The sequence below is a fragment of the Myotis davidii genome, unplaced genomic scaffold (genome assembly GCF_000327345.1).
Source record: "Myotis davidii unplaced genomic scaffold, ASM32734v1 scaffold164, whole genome shotgun sequence".
Lineage (NCBI taxonomy): Eukaryota > Metazoa > Chordata > Mammalia > Chiroptera > Vespertilionidae > Myotis > Myotis davidii.
Window position 1 is genome coordinate 2,741,598 of NW_006296417.1, and position 11,659 is coordinate 2,753,256.

The 11,659-nt window shown below is 51.7% G+C and overlaps 1 long non-coding RNA gene across 1 annotated transcript in view; it reads right to left on the reverse strand.

Moving 5' to 3' along the window:
- The window catches only part of LOC107184368, a 33,316-nt gene extending 23,265 nt beyond the window's left edge, over positions 1-10,051 (reverse strand). The window contains exons 1-2 of the long non-coding RNA XR_001515195.1: positions 9,957-10,051; positions 8,929-9,105 (exon numbers count right to left, since the gene is read on the reverse strand). This is a non-coding gene — a long non-coding RNA (uncharacterized LOC107184368). The remainder of the gene's footprint in view (positions 1-8,928; positions 9,106-9,956) is intronic.
- Between the last annotated feature and the right edge of the window lie 1,608 nt (positions 10,052-11,659).

An 11,659-nucleotide genomic window follows, 5' to 3' on the forward strand; every position in this document is an offset into this window, starting at 1 on the left:
CCCCAAGTGATGCAGCCGGGAGGCCGTCCTGGCTCGGCACTTTGTAACAGCCCAGAACGCTGTCAAAAGCAGAGCCGCAGGACCACCTGCCATCGGCAAGCCGGGCTGTTACCGTTGGCCACAGGATCGCATCTACTCGTGCCCAGCGCGCCCAAGGGGACCTCACGCCAAGGGGGCTCGCAGGGGCCTCCAAATGGAAAGAGTTGGAAATGCCAGGGAAGAAGGAGGAAAAAAAGAAAGAATGAAAGACAGACACACGCAGAGGAACTTGGCAGCAGCAGCAATGAGAGCTGAACATAATAAAGAGACGTGTCGCTGGAGGAGCATTCAAGCGCCAAATATGTACAGCTGGCCCAAGCTGGTCTGGTTCGGTGGATAGGGCGTCGGCCTGGGAACCAAAGGGTCCTGGGTTTGATTCCCGGTCAAGGGCACGTGTCCGGGTTGCGGGCTCCATCTCCAGTGGAGGGCGTGCAGGAGGCAGCTGGTCCATGATTCCCAACCTGGGAATCGAACCTGTGACCTCCTGGTTCATGGGTCGGCGCTCAACCAGGGAGCCACACCTTCTATTTCAGAGCGTGTCATGGTCTGATCTCTTTCCCCTACCGGCCCCTGTAGCCCAGGGCCTGGGAATGAAGGTGGAAAGGGTGAGGGCCGTGTGCGGCCGAGGTTCACCCCACGGGACCATGCTTAGCGGCGGCGTCTAATTACCTATAAATAAAATAGGCACTGAGGGCGACTCCTTCCCGCCCATGAATTAACAAAAAAGGTCACCCCAAAATGTGATTTCTCTCCCCAAGGAACAGCAATGCCCAAAGCTAATGCAATCTGAACTTCATCATCTTCCACTGAACTTTTCACATTTTGTTTCAGGAGAGAGAGAGAGAGAGAGAGAGAGAGAGAGAGAGAGAGAGAGAGAGAGAAAGAGAGAGAGACGGGAGGTAGGAAAGCATGGGGGTCAGTGGTGAGACCATAAGAGACGCCTCCATTTGGAGGTGACCTTGGGTTTTAGGCCCGACAGGAAGTGCCATGGGGTCATCTATAAACTGAAGACATTGTAGGGTTGCTGAAGACAGACGTCACATCTACTTGAACAGCTATATCAAGTGCCTATGACCTGCTTGATGCTACAACGGGCCATACATATCTCTCGGGCCTGGTATGGCGCCTTGCTCCTAGTAGACAGTCAATCTGTACCAGCTTTTGAATGAGTAACTAACTCAATGAAGAGGTTTGAACTAGCCCAGCTGGCATGGCTCAGTGGTGGAGCGTCAACCTGTGAACCAGGAGGTCACGGTTCGATTCCCAGTCAGGGCAATCGTAAGTAAATTAAAACCACAGTCAGGTACCACTCCATACCTGTTAGCAAGGTGAGCCACTCCCGCCCCCTCGTGTGACATTGCCGGTGATGACAACAGATTGCTGCCCAGCTGGTGTGGCTCAGTGGTTGAGTATCCACCTATGAACCAGGAGGTCACGGTTCGATTCCCAGTCAGGCCATGTGCCCGGTTTGCAGGAGGCAGCCAATGGATGATTCTCTCTCATCACTGATGTTTCTCTCTCTCTCCCTCTTACTCAGTAATGATTATAGTCTAATTTGTGCCAGATTCTCACACACGTACCCCTGTCCCCCCAAGTCTTAATTGGATGACGATCACTTTGGCCATCTCTCTATCTTCAATGAATACTTTACCCAAACCAATTCACTAACTCACACAGAAAACCCAGCATTGTTGGGTGCTATCGCCAAACCACCCCCCCACACACACACACACGCATGTAACCACTAAGCCCTATTCAGTATAATATGAACCTTTTAAAAATATATACACTTTTCTTGAATTCAGAGAGGAAGGGAGAGGGAGAGGGAGAGAGAGAAAGAAGCATCAATGGTGAGAGAGAATGGTCGATCGGCCGCCTCCTGCACGCCCCCTACTGGGGATGGAGCCCGCAACCCGGGCCTGTGCCCGGACCCGGGAATTGAACCGTGACCTCCTGGATCATAGGTCGATGCTCAACCACTGAGCCACACCGGCCGGGCCAATATGAACTTTTTAACACATCCTGCAAAATTAAAACCAGGCCTCAACCAGGGACTCGCAAATCTTAACTTCAATGGCAATTTGTATATTCCGACTGATGTCAGGCAGGGACCAGGGGCATGGAATGTTTGAAAAGGCAACACGACGAGAAATAGAAAGTCCGCCGGCAGCTCCAAACGGCTTTTCCCCAGCGTAGAAGTGGATGCTTTGTGTCCGCGCTGTATCAAAGGATGCTTCGTAGCTGCTACGCACACGTGTGCCGCAAACCCGCAGGGAAAAAAACACAACACAAGATTTAATATGAAAGAGACGTAAGAAATCAAAAGGCAAATCATGCTGATTTCAGAGAAAACGTAAAGGGGAAGCGGGAGGTCCTTTTTTTGGCTCTTTAAGTGGGTCGCCAACAAGACACAAATCCTACCGCGTCCCATTGGTCACGACGCGGACTTTCCTTTGCGAGGAGAGGCCCGCGGGTCCGAGCTTAGAGCGCGTCAGCTTGCTTTCTTGCAAGCAACGCCGTGCGCTGTCTTCAGCCCCCAAAGCTGTTCTTCGACATGAACGTATTATCCATTTGTTCCCAGTTTTGACTGCTTGGTATACAAGGTGGGAAAGAGCCACCATTGCAATTTACTATTTTATTTATTTATTTTTTAAACATTATACAAGTATACTTTTTACTACACAGAGGTGGAATAATACAGTTGTGTGGTGTGTTTTTTAAAATATATATATTTTTATTGATTTCAGAGAGGAAGGGAGAGGGAGAGAGAGAAACATCCGTGATGAGAGAGAATCATGGACCGGCTGCCTCCCGCCAAGTCCCCCGCTGGGGATCCAGCCCACCACCCGGGCATGTGCCCTTGACCGGAATCGAACCCGGGACCTTTCAGTTCGCAGGCCGACGCTCTACCCACTGAGCCACACCAGCTAGGGCTTATTTTATGTATTCATTAAAATAACTTTTCATTGATTTCAGAGAGGAAGGGAGAGGGAGAAAGAGACAGAAGCATCCCTGAGGAGAGAGAATCATGGATCAGCTGCCTGCTGCACACCCCACACCCCCTACTGGGGATCGAGCCCTTAACCTGGCATGTGCCCTGACTGGGAATGGAACCATGACCTCCTGGTTCATAGGTCAGTGCTGAACCACTGAGCCATGCCGGCCGGGCCCTAACACCCTTTTAAGTCTCTAAGGAACTATCTGTCCTCAACTCTTGGAAAGGAAAAGTGGGAATTTGATACTTGGAAGCTAAAAAAGAAAGAGGAAGAGGAGGAGGAGGAGGAGGAGGTGAAGAAGAAAGCGAGAGAAAGGCGCACAGACAGCTGCAATGTCTGCAGGCCCTGTGGTCTCCTCCCACCACAGGGTAAGCTTTCCCGTGTTCTTGGCACTTCCCGGAGGAGCAATTAAACTCTGGCCACTTCCAAATCTCCGCGCGTCTCTCTTTTTCCAGATGGAGGGGGTGGGAAGAGAGGAGAGGGGTCAGGCTTCCCCCCGCTGAGCCATTTGGTTCAAGCTTCCCTCTGAAAAAAACGGTCTCTCTGCGGGCGGGTTAGGCGCCAGCTTGAGCCCATTCTTGGGCAGAATGCCCGCCGGTCTCCGAGGGCAAGTGGGGGGAGGGGGGCGTGAGAAAGTGGGGGGCTCGAGAGAGAGGGAGCCCAGGGCGCTGCAACATTCCCCGAAGCCTTCAGCCGGCGTCAAGAGAAACCTTCCCTGGCTTTGCTGTCCAGACCGCGAAGCCAGCTGCCCACCATGTCAGAAATAGCGCCCATCAGAGGCGGGTGCTGAGTTTAGGCTGCACCGTGGGAAACCTGTCCGTGGGAAGGAGCCCGCCCAGAGCATCTGCAAGGCCGTGTGGAGAAATGGTGGCCGGGGACGGGTGCGTGCGGACCAGTAAAACGATCTCCCGATGCTGAGAACCAGATGAAACCCAGGCCTCTGGAGGGGCGATACCAGAAAACGGCCCCTCGTTCCGAAGGCACGTCACCCTCTGTGCCTCCCACCCTGAATGGCCATACACCTTTGGCGTGAGGAAGTGGGGAGTGGTCGGCAAACTGCGGCTCATGAGCCACATGCGGCTCTTTGGCCCCTTGAGTGTGGCTCTTCCACAAAATGCCACGTGCGGGCGCGCACGTACAGTGCGATTGAAACTTTGTGGCCCATGTGCAGAAGTCGGTTTTCGGCCTGGGCGAGTCTGTTTTGAAGAAGTGGCGTTAGAAGAAGTGGGGGTACGTTCGCTGAGGTCGACCCCTCAGATTGAGGACGTTTTTAGCAAAGGCCAGCTCAGGAGCACCCTAATTAAGTTAATAACAATGTACCTACCTATATAGTTTAAAAAATGTGGCTCTCAAAAGAAATTTCAATCGTTGTCCTGTTGATATTTGGCTCTGTTGACTAATGAGTTTGCCGACCACTGGCCTAGGGCGTCACATCCAATGGCAAGGCCGGTCCGCACCCGGCCATGTGTCAGCAGGCAGGGCGCCAGGCCTGATGGAAGAAGTGTGTGTGTAGGGGCGAGGCCCCCCCACAGCTGGCCCCCGGCGGCCAGAGCGGGGGTCCCGGGATCCCTCTGAGGTTGACCCCAAGGGATGATCATCATGACTCCCGTCTTCCCTCCCCTCCGGACCTCGTTTCTCTTTCCTGCTCGTGCGTTTAACTTCAGCATCCTCACCTTTCGAATGCGGAAGGCGTTTCCTCAGGCAAGATCGTGAAATGATTTCCCATCTCGTCGATGAAACCAAGGCGCCCTCGTCCGAGAGGCCCTAATTAGGAGCCCGCAAGCACATTGGTGACCGTATCATGCCTGCGTGCATTCCCCCGCGAATTGTGTGTGTTTCAACCCATGACACGCCTTTTATCATGGTTTGATCTCAAACACTGCTGTTGATTTCAGAGAGAGAGAATCATTGATCGGCTGCCTCCTGCACGCCCCCTACTGGGAATTGAGCCCACAACCCAGGCATGTGCCCTCAGCCAGAATCGAACCTGGGACCCTTCAGTCCGCAGGCTGACACTCTATCCACTGAGCCAAGCTGGCCAGGGCTGCTACATGTTTTGAGTTCTCGATATAATAGCCCCCGTCCCAAACTTCAACTTAAAACAAAGGTGAGCCACCTAATCAAGAGAGAATCACAGATCAGCTGCCTCCTGCGCGCCCCCTACTGGGGATGAAGCTCATAACCTGGGCATGTGCCCCAACTGGGAATCAAACCGTGACCTCCCGGTTCATGGGTTGATGCTCAACTGCACTGACTGGGCTTACAGAAACTATTCACTGTTGGTTGGTCACACTGGTAATCACGCTGGTCTGTTGTGGTCCATCCAGAGTTTTAAATGCCCGGCCGGTGTGGCTCAGTGGACGATGACTGTGCCAGTATATAAGTAAAAGCCCTAAATATTTCTTCATACGCCTTGTACTTGAGCGATCTCTTTTTTCTTGCAACCAAATGCATGCAGCGCTCGCCAATTATACGCATTAAGTTCCTTTTTTGATGTTTTGCCCGGGATTACATTTTGCTAAGATCTTTTTTAGACACAAATTGGCCATGTAACATAATAACTGCTTGTCCCGGCTTCGCGACACCTGAAAATTCCATCAACATGAGCCCATGTGGTGTATGTAATTAAGGAACACGGATTTAGTGCCCGGATTCTAATTAGAACACGGCTTAAAATCTAATCCCGCCGCAGACCGGGTGTGTAGCATTTGGAATGCCCCTTACATTTTTTCCCATGTTGCTTTTTTTTAAAAAAAATTAATACATTTTTATTGATTTCAGAGAGGAAGAGAGAGAGAAACATCAATGATGAGAGAGAATCATTCATGGGTGCCTCCTGCACACCCCCTCCTGGGAATTGAGCCCACAACCCAGGCATGTGCCCTGACTGGGAATCGAACCTGTGACCTCCTGGTTTATAGGTTGACGCTCAACCACGGAGCCACCCTGGCCTGGGCCCATCTTGCTTTTCACATCAGTAGTCTGGGTATAACAATAACTTAGGGAGATGACAGTGAAGATGAGGAGTAAGTCGTGTTTTGTGTCAGACACTATACTAAGTGCTTTATTTAGACACTAGAGGCCCGATGCACGAAATTCGTGCATGGGTAAGGTACCTAGGCCTGGCCAGCGATCAGGACCCATCTGTGGGGTGACCGGCAGGGCAATGGGAGGGCCCCCACTGCACCTGCCTTGGTTGGCCTGGGTCTTGCGGGCTGGGAGCAGCTCCTGTGTTGAGCATCTGCCCCGAGGTGGTCAGTGAGTGTCATAACAGTCGTTCCACTGGTGGTTCTGCTGTTCAGTCGATTTGCATATTAGGCTGTTATTATATAGGCCTGGTGCACGAAATTTGTGCATGGGGAGGGGGTTCCCTCAGCCCGGCCTGCACGCTCTCCAATCTGGGACCCCTTGGGGGTGTTTGACGGCAGTCGGACATTTGTCTCACAATCCGGTACTGTTGGCTTCTAACTGCTCACCTGCCTGCCTGCATGATTGCCCCCTAAGCGCTCTCCTGCCAGCCTGATTGACACCTAACTGCTCCCCTGCCAGCCTGATTGCCCACAATTGCCCCCCCCCCCCCCTGCTGGCCTGGTCACCCACAACTGCCCACCCCTGCTGGCCTGATCGCCAACAACTGCCCTCCCTTGCCGGCCATCTTGTGGCAGCCATCTTGTGGCAACGTTACGCGAGGGTGTGACACTACCTAGGCTTTTATTATATAGGATATGCTCAGAAAGGTACACTCATCATCCCCATCCCCTTTCTGATGACTACACTAAAGTTTAAAAAGAATAAATCACTTACCCAAAACACCGTCGATAAATGACGGAACTAACTTACAGAAATGCTAAAGGCTGCCTGGCTGGCGTGACTCAGTGGTTGAGCGTTGACCTATGAACCAGGAGGTCACGGTTCGATTCCCGGTCAGGGCACATTCCCGGGTTGTGGGCCTGATCCGCAGTAGGGGGCGTGCAGGAGGCAGCCGATCCATGTTTCTCTCCCATCGTTGATGTCTCTCTCTCTCTCTCTTCCTCTCTGAAATCAATAAAAAATCTATTTTAAAAAAGAAAGGATGAATGAAGAACGGATGTGATCCAATAGATGGACTTTGCTACGTGTGTTGAGTTTTCGATATAATAGCCCCCGTCTCAAACTTCAAGTTAAAACAAAGGAGAGCCGCCTAATCAACAGGTTATCTAATTAATAACACGATGATACATTTAATATGAAAATATCCGATGACGCCTCCTAACCACAGGGTTCAAAGTCCTCTGAAAAGAGTCTCTTCTCATTTACATTCAGGGAGCGCGGACATAAGAGAGGGAATTGTTGCTTCGTTTTAAAAATAGAAACCTGGGAGGCTGCTCCATTGGAGTGCAGGCATGGCAGAGAATATTAAAACACCGACTGGAGCCCGGCCGGCATAGCTCAGGGGTTGAGCGTTGACCAACTTATGGACCAGGAGGTCGCTGGTTCGATTCCCGGTCGGGGCACATGCCCGGGTTGTGGGCTCGATCCCCAGTAGGGGGCGTGCAGGAGGCAGCCCATCCATGATCCTCATCGATGTTTCTCTCTCTCTCTCCTTTCCTCTTTGAAATCAATAAAAATATATTTCTGCAAAAATAAATTGGCTGGAGGAATGGAACCATCGCCCACTCCTCACTGTCAAGGAAGGGACTGGGGTCTGTGTTGTGGGGTTCACTCCATTTCAAAGACAGAGAACAAGCCCTGGCCGGTGTGGCTCAGTGGACAGTGCCTCGGCCTGCAGACTGAAGGGTCCTGGGTTTGATTCCAGTCAAGGGCACGTACCTTTGGTTGCAGGCTCCTGGCCCCGGTTGGGGGCACGCGCAGGAGGCAACCAATGGATGTGTCTCTCTCACATCCGTGTTTCTCTCTGTCGCTCCCTCTCCCTTCCACTCTCTCTAAAAATCAATGGGGAAAAAAATATCCTCGGGTGAGGATTTAAAAAATGGCTCCATTTGGGCGGATCGGTAGCTCCATGTCCAACACGCTCGTTGGCAGGTGCAGAGTGAGATCATTTTCATCACCTGTCACTCCTGGGCCCCCGCCCCCAGAGAGCTCACAGATTTCTACAAGCACAGGCATGTGTTGGTGCCAAGCGTCTCGGGGGCCGTCCCAGGAAGGGAGTGGGAGCCGACGCCGTGAGCTTTGACGCTGGCGAATCCCTGGTCTTCTTGGGGTTGAAGGGAAGTCAGCCAAGAGCCCTCTGTCCGTTTGCCCAGCACGTTCCAGAGGTCTATCCTGCCAGGACGTTCCCTTATTTATGCTCCTTTCGTGGGGCGGTGGGGAGGGCGGCGGACCCGTCTCCAGCTGCTCATGCAGCTGATAGAGCTGCAGGGAGGAGTGATGGATAGCAGCCCTTTCCCCCCACACTAGCGCCTGAGTCCCACGGCCACTCGCCTCGGGGAGCCGCACGGCCGTGCCCGCACCCCCGGGTGCCCTGGTGCCAGCAAGATGACAGACAGAGCCGCTGACGGAGATGAGCGCGGATGACAGAGAAACACGGCACGTATTTTCATCGGCAACGTCTACGCTCGGACCTATGCCCTGGCAGGGCACATGTCTGTCTACTCTACTCATTGTAAAATGTTCGCACGCCCATAGCAGGACAGGGCGGCGGCTCCGTAAGAGCTGGGGGTGCGTGTCCAGGGGGAATCCCCGCCGCTGGCTGGCCAGGGCAGAGGACTGACCAGCGAGATCGGCACAGACAGCTTCCAGGACCGATGCAGGCTGTGCTGCCCATGAGAGCAGTCACTGAGCTAGTTCTGCAAACTCAGGGAGCGGGGCCAGAGAGCCTCCCCCCCAACCCCAGCTCCCCGTTAGAGTGTACCGCGCAGGGCAGAAAGCGTGGGCACCCCGTGGCCTCACCTACCTGGTAGGGGCCCTGGTTGCAGCCGCAGTAGCTACTCTCCATGGTGTAGCTCCTGGTCACCCCCATCTCTCTCCACACAACCACCCGGGCGGTGGAGGCGCGAGATTTCTCCACCAGGAAACTGCAGCTGCTCATGGTGAAGGCGGGGGCGAGCTGGTCCAGGATTCTGGGAAGAGTCTACAGTAAAAAATAAATAAATAATAATAATAATAATAATAAATAAATGGCGATGAGCTGCAGGTGGTTGGGGGTAGGCATCGTAAAACCTGATGTCTCAACATCTCTTTCGCATCTCAGTATGTCAAACACAGAATGTATGCTGCTATGAATTCTGTATCAACCCTAAGAAATGGACATTATTTTCTTTTTAATTGATGTGAGAGAGGAAGGGAGAGGGAGAGAGAGAGAGAAACATCCATGATGAGAGAGAATCATCCCCCTGCTGGGGGATGGAGCCTGCAACCTGGGCATGTGCTCTTGATCGAATTGAACCTGGGACCCTTCTGTCCACAGGCCGATGCTCTATCCACTGAGCCACACCAGCCAGGGCTGGACACCATTTTTAAAGTCATTTTAAAGATGAGGCAATGGAGGCTTCGAGGTTCTTCCTTCTTTTCTTCATCTAGCTAAAGGGTGGTCACGTCTGCTAACTATTTCCAGAAGCCAAACATGGGTGCATTGATTGTCTATTGTTCGTACATTTTTGTTGTATAGATTTTGTTTGAGCTTTTTTCTTCTTCTTTCTATTGAGATAGGCCACTTCAGCTCTAGCCAGTTTGGCTCAGTGGATAGAGCGTCGGCCGGCAGACGGAAGGGTCCCGGGTTCGATTCCGGTCAAGGGCACATGCCGGGGTTGTGGGCTCGATCCTTAGTGGGGGGCGTGCAAGAGGCAACGGATCCATGATTCTCTCTCAACCCTGATGCTTCTAGCTCTCTCTCTCTATCTCTCGCTCTCGCTCTCCCTTCCTCTCTGAAATCGATAAAAATACATTTTTTAAAAAAGGAAAGACAGTCCACTTCAAACCTACCCTGTAGCTGACATCTTCGGAGACAGCAGGGGCACCCACGGCGGACTCCGCCTGCCACAGGGTCTCCTTGATGCTGCAGCCGTAGACAAACACGTTCTTCTTCTGGGAGGGGCCACTGGTGTCTTCAACGTTTAACGCAGGGGTCCTCAAACTACGACCCGCGGGCCACGGGCAAATACAAATATTGTATGTGTTCCCGTTTTGTTTTTTTACTTCAAAATAAGGTATGTGCAGTGTGCATAGGAATTTGTTCATAGTTTTTTTTTTAAACTATAGTCCGGCCCTCCAGCGGTCTGAGGGACAGTGAACTGGCCCCCTGTTTAAAAAGTTTGAGGACCCCTGGTTTAACGTGTCAACTTTTCTCCGGTCGATACTGTTTAGGCAGCAGAACCAGGCATATTAACATCACCGACGACGTCCGTAAGAGTTGTACGGGTCAAGTCCTGGGGGGAAAAGTTAGATTGGAAGGGGCTTAGCATTGAAGAGGGAATACACTCTGGTGGGAGAGGACACAGGGTTAAAACGAGAAGAGGGAATAGGAACAAAAGCTTTTTAAAAAAAAAACAACGATGAGAGCCCTGGCCGGTTTGGCTCAGTGGATAGAGCGTTGGCCCACAGACTGAAGGGTCCCGGGTTCGATTCCAGTCAAGGGCATGTACCTTGGTTGCGGGCACATCCCCAGTGGGGGGCGTGCAGGAGGCAGCTGATCGATGTTTCTCTCTCATCCATGTTTCTAACTTTCTATCCCTCTCCCTTCCTCTCTGTGAAAAATCAATAAAATATATATATTTTTTAAATTATGAGAGCCTGGCCGACGTGGCGTAGTGGTTGAGTGTCGACCTATGAACCAGAGCAAGAGAGATGCTAGTCTGATGAACAACAAGTCTGGATAACAACAGGAGCAAGGAAACTCTCTGAAAAAAGAATGAATTAGTGGAATTCTGGTATTGAACCTCCAAGACTCGTCTCTTCTTCCTGCCTCTCAGAATGCTGGCAGCCCTCCTCACCTTCTCCCTCCACATACACACCACACAAAACCACACCACACACACACACACACACACACAAATTGTTTGAGGAATAATTCTCCACCAACCTTCCTCTCTTGCCCCTAAGTTCCTCTCCATGAATTGAACACCTACCATTCACAGCACAAGTGTGCAAACAAATCAAGACTGTTTCTTAGCAACAGATTTCTCCAGGAAGCTGGAAGCTGTGCCTCTATGCTGACAGGTGCTCCTTTAAGGCTGAACTCAAACGGAAAGAAAGAGTTTTTGTGTGTGTGTTTGTCCCCATCCTCACAGACGGCTGAGAGCCGAGATAAATGACAAATGACAGGCCTATTTGCCCGCGGGAGAGACCGCCGCTCCGCCCTGGCAGGTCTAGCCGCCTCTGGAGAGGCAGACGCTGTTCTACGTGCGGATCAGATGACAGTCTCTAAAATAAGTGCCTGTTAATTATAACAAACATGTGTTCCTCTGCATGGAAAGGGGCAATTACAAGACAAATTACCAAGTTATTTCTGGGGAGAAAGTTTTTTTCTTTCCTACTGGAAGGTGGAACACATATTTCCTTTCTGTGAAGTTCTGTGCCGGGGACATCGAACGTGAGCAGTCCAATACCCACAGGTGAACCGATGGTCTTAGGTGGCTCATTCATCAACTGGTTCAACAAATATTTTTTTAAAAATATACTTTTTATTG